This window comes from Akebia trifoliata, chromosome 11 (assembly GCF_017979445.1).
Source record: "Akebia trifoliata isolate Shusen 1 chromosome 11, ASM1797944v1, whole genome shotgun sequence".
Taxonomy (NCBI): Eukaryota; Viridiplantae; Streptophyta; class Magnoliopsida; order Ranunculales; family Lardizabalaceae; genus Akebia; species Akebia trifoliata.
In genome coordinates this window covers 26,069,495-26,074,592 of record NC_141385.1, presented here as the reverse complement: position 1 = coordinate 26,074,592, position 5,098 = coordinate 26,069,495, and the positions used below count along the sequence as shown (strand labels likewise).

At 34.1% G+C, this 5,098-nt stretch overlaps 1 non-coding gene across 1 annotated transcript; it reads left to right on the top strand.

Moving 5' to 3' along the window:
* Positions 1 to 570: 570 nt before the first annotated feature.
* Positions 571 to 677, top strand: LOC147391174 (small nucleolar RNA R71). The gene has a single exon (XR_015170357.1). It is a non-coding gene; the product is annotated as a small nucleolar RNA R71 (small nucleolar RNA).
* Positions 678 to 5,098: the final 4,421 nt, after the last annotated feature.

The following is a 5,098-nucleotide window of genomic DNA, read 5'->3' as shown; positions in this document are numbered from 1 at the left end:
TGGGTATCATCAATGAATGCATTGGTCTTTTGCATGAATTGGGTGAAGACCTCTTCCATGGTTGGTTTCTTCTCTTGAGATTGAAAAGAAGGAGGCGGTTTTTGCATATTTGCATTATTGCTCCATGAGAAGCTAGGATGATTCCTCCACCCTTGATTGTAGTAATTGGAGTTAGGATTGTATTGTCTTTACTTGTTGGCTATATAATTCACTTGTTCGGAAGAATTTACTTCATATGGGCCTTGACACTCCAAAGTAGGATGATTGCCTACACAATTATCACAAACTACATTAGAAACTGCAGCAACATTCATTTTCTTAAAATTATTATTTAAAATAGCCACTTGAGCAGCCAAATTAGTAAAAGCATCAATGTCATGAATTTCGGGTGTCCTTTTCTTTGCATTCCTATCAGATTTCAAGAAGTTGTTACTAGCTATGACTTCAATAAGTTCATATCCTTCCTCTGGTGTCTTGTTGAAAAATGCTCCTCCACTTGTTGCATCCACCATGGTTTGAGTGTTTGAGAGCAAACCGTTATAAAACGTTTGCACTTGCATCCATAACGGTAGTCCATGATGCGGGCACTTCTTTAAGAGATCTTTAAACCTCTCGCAAGTTTCGTAGAGAGATTCTTGATTTTGCTGCAGAAAATTGGTTATATCATTCCTCATCTTCGTAGATTTCGTTGGTGGAAAGTACTTAGTCAGAAATGCATTAACCAGCCCATCCCATGTAGTAATGGTTCCTGAAGGTAGCGAGGTCAACTATGCCTTAGCCTTGTTGTTCAATGAGAACGGAAATAAACGCAGTCTTATGGCATCATCAGTCACCCCATTGTGCTTGAATGTATCACAAATTTCCAAGAAATTTACAATATGCAGATTTGGATCATCATTAGCCAACCCCACAAACCAAACCGAAGATTGTATCATCTGAATGATGGCAGGCTTGATCTCAAAATTTTTTGCTTGAATAGGTGGCCTTCGAATGCTAGAGACACCCACATTAGGAATAAAGTAATCCTTTAGTGCTCTATTCGGGACTGCATCTCCACCACCACCATTATTCTCTTCTTCCACCATTGCTAAAACTCCTTGTTCAGCTCTTTGCTTGCACTCCCTATTTAGCCTTCTAAGTGTCTTATTGATATCAAGGTCGATTGGCACTAAATCCAAGCTCTTTGTTCGTCTCATACACTAAGAAAAACCTAAAAAAAGAAAAACGAATAAAGTAAGAATAAATAAAAATCAAATTAGCAATAAAAGCAATTGGTATTAATATTAGTAATCTTCAATCCCCGGCAGCGGCGCCAAAACCTTGATGCGTATAATTTATGCTAGCAAGTGCACTAATCATTTCAAGTAATAATATAAGATATCGTTCCCACGAGGATTAAGTTACTAAGTATAAAAAATAATCACTTAAATTACTACTTGATGAATCAAGTATTGTAGAATTGCAAATTGAAATAACAATGAAACAAGAAAGAATGGATTCTTATGGATTAAAAACTTAGGGCTTTCGACTTCACTACAGATACTCTTACGTAATTGATTATTCAAAGTAATTCCTGCTTTGCCTTATTTGAAAGTTTAATTCCCTATACCAACTAGTGTTTTCTCTCGAAATACGCTAGATTACTCCTTTAAATATTAACTCAGCACATCTCTATGTGAATTTAAATACCAAAGAGTCATAAAATCTGTAGAATTATCGTAAATTGAATTACTAACCTCTTAGAACATGTTAAAGTACCTCTACTGTTCATTCATTATAATGTGATCTATTTTATTGATCTAACCTAGATTCTAATTCTCATTATAAACCTAGATCAATAAATCAATCAAAACTTTGGCCTTAAGATTTGACAGCATTAAACTCAAAATAGACACACAAATAAGTAATTGCAAAATAAGGAATTGAATTTGAATAAAACAACTACGAAATTGTATCTAAGTTACATCTCAACCCTAGAAACAAAATTTAGTTCATAACGAAATACGAAACAAACATCTTAAAATTAAACATAGAAGAAAGGAAGAATAAACCAGTAAAATTCGAGATTGCAGTAGCAATCACTTGATCTCTTATCCCCCTTCTTCTCTAGTGTCTCCCCGATCTCTCAATAAACGCTAAAAATAAATACTTAGAGACTCCATACGTTCTCAATACAATTGGGGTTAAATCCCCTTTAAATCGGATCTAAAAGATATAATACCAACACGAGACGAAGTGCAGAAAAGGATCGCGTCGCAGCGGGCATGTACCCACCGCTGTGGCGGCTAGCTCCTGTCTTGGGGCCTTTGTTGATTGAAACACGAGCGCTGCCGGACATGTGTCCATCGCCGCGGCAGCCTCTACCTCTTGTACTCCATTCTCCGAAACTTCGTCTTTTCTTCCGATTTCACCCCAAATTGTTTCATTTTCATTATTTTGGCCATTTATTACCTAAAACAATAAAAAGAACGATTAATAAATAAAATCACTCTCAAATTAACAAAATGTCAAGTAAAATTACATATAATAAGTCATTACATACCAACTTATCAGTAAGAAATTGGCTAGCTTGACTAATCCAATATGATTTCAAAATTTTGCTAAGGGTCATCAAATCAACATGGTTCATCATGTCAGTAATCCAATGCCACAATCTTGTAGATTTTCATGGAAAAGTTTAGATCCGAAAATAGAAATCACATTACTTTTTTTTTTTTAGCTTTGATCCAAGGTTTTGGAAATGAACGGCCGTGAAATCAAATTTAAAGTCAACATTTAAATGAAAATTAACTTTTAAGAATTTATTTGAAAAAATATATATATAGATATTTATTTTAAAATTCTGAAAATTTCATTCACCACAAGCATGTGGTAATGGATCACTTTTTCGAATGCCACGTGGCAAGGTCAATGATCCTTAGTAAGGAATAAACTTTGCTAAGCTAGTAAAACTAGCCCCCAAACAAATTATAAAACAAAACTTTTTTTTTTATGTTGCTGCCAGCAACATTGACAATCCAACTCACATGTTTTTAATATGTTGCTGCCATTAAAAACATGAAAAAAAAATGTTTAAACATTGCTGGCAGCACAACATTCACAACATGAATAATGAACAAGACATTATCTCACACAAAAAAAAAAAAAATTATTGACATTATCTCACACAAAAAAAAAAAATTATTGCTGCCAACACGGCACTCACAGCAAAGGAAGAAAGAAAAAAAAAAATCAATGTTTTTGTTGCCTCTATTTCTGCCAGCACAACCTTCTTTTATTTTTATGTTTTTGTTTTGTTGTTGCCATAGCCACAATGCTCATAACTCACAACTCACAATGTATGACTCATGAGTCATGACTCATATTTCTATGCTTGCCACCATGAGACACAATTACTTATTTTTAGTATTGCTGGCAGCAACCACTCACACTTGAGTTATCTTTTTACCTTTTCTTTTAATCAACCAAAACGGCAAAAATTTTTATTTTTTTTCAAAGTACTGAAGGGGTTGCAAAGGAGACGCCTCTCTCTCCTTCATCTCTCTCTCTCTCTGTAAATCAGCATTTAAGCCTTTCTTTTGTTTTTTTTTTTAAAAAGAAAGAACAAAAAAAAAAAGTTTTCAAAACAAACTAGGAATCGTTGGTTGAAGAACCACATGGTTTTTTTTTTAGAAAGCAGCCAACAGAAATTCGGCTTTAAGAAAAAATGGCTCCTCGAAAGAGATCAGCCGTTCCACTTTGAATAAAAAAACTTTCCATCGATCAGCGCAATTTTCTTCAACAAACAAACAAAAGGGTGATTAAACTTAGATCGAATAGATCTCAAGAGGGGCTGCCGATTCAGAGTTTTGTGTCTCTCCATCGACAATTTCTCGATTCCCAAATCAATCGGATTGAGAGATCAAAACCGATCGTATTTGTTGAAGAACGATGAAGCTGGGGTAAACAATGATTTGAAACGATGGTCTCTCTTGTTAGAGACAATGAAAATGATGGTCTCTCTGTTAGAGACGATGGAGTGGGGAAGAAGATAGGTTTGTTCTTTTTTTTTTTTTAAAGAAAATTGATTAAAGAGTTTAGAAAATAAAAGAACTTCTCTACTAACAGCACCTCATCTATTAATGTAAAAATGTTAAGGGCTTGACCATTAAAAATGGTTTTTACTATGGACACACCAAAAATAAAATAAAAAGCGACGGGTTACTGCTAACAAAACTTCAAAAACTCTGTTTTTTATTTTTTATATTTTTATTTTTTATTTTTCCTTTCTTCTTGCTGTCAATGGACAGCACGTCTTTGCCTAAAAAAAAATCAACACCACAAAAGAAAAAAAAAACTAATGTTTTTGAAAGATAAACCATTGAACTCCCTAAAAATTTTTTTTTTAAGAAAATATTGTCAAAAGACAGATTGCACACATTAAAAAAAATTCTCCCTTTTTAAAAAAAAAATAAAAAAATAAAAACCTATACACGCATCTAAAAAAAAAATCATTATTCAACCACCATCATCCCATCTTCAATCAAACGATTCCTTTGAACTCTCGCGTTATTTAGGGTCATTCCGAATGACTTTCGATTGAACCATAACAAAAAAAAAATGATAATATGCATCAGTAGAATATCCATAATCCAAATACACAATCAATAATTGAAATAATAAAAATAAAAATAAAATAAAAACATGCAAACTAATAACTAGAAATAAAAACAGTCTAGGTCATTTTAGCAATGCTCCCATACTTGGGGTTTTTTAAGTCTGATCCTCAAAAGTCCCCAGTGGAGTCGTCACTAAAAGCGTCGTCGATCCGCAGGGTGCGCGGATCCGCTTTTGACCTTTGAGGTTTGGGAGTCGCCACCTAGTTATTACAGTCTAGGAACCGAATATCGATTCTAAACGGACAAAAACAACTAATCTACTTAAGAAATAACTGAGTTCGGGGATCAAATTATGGGTTGGAAGGTGTTGGGCACCAATCCCGCCCGGCAAACGTCGGTCTCTACTAATTCCCAAATAAACTACATTGCTAAAAAATCTAAGTAATAATAATAATAAAAAAATTGTATTCCTTTCTGAAGACAACGGTCTTGTTCCCTCA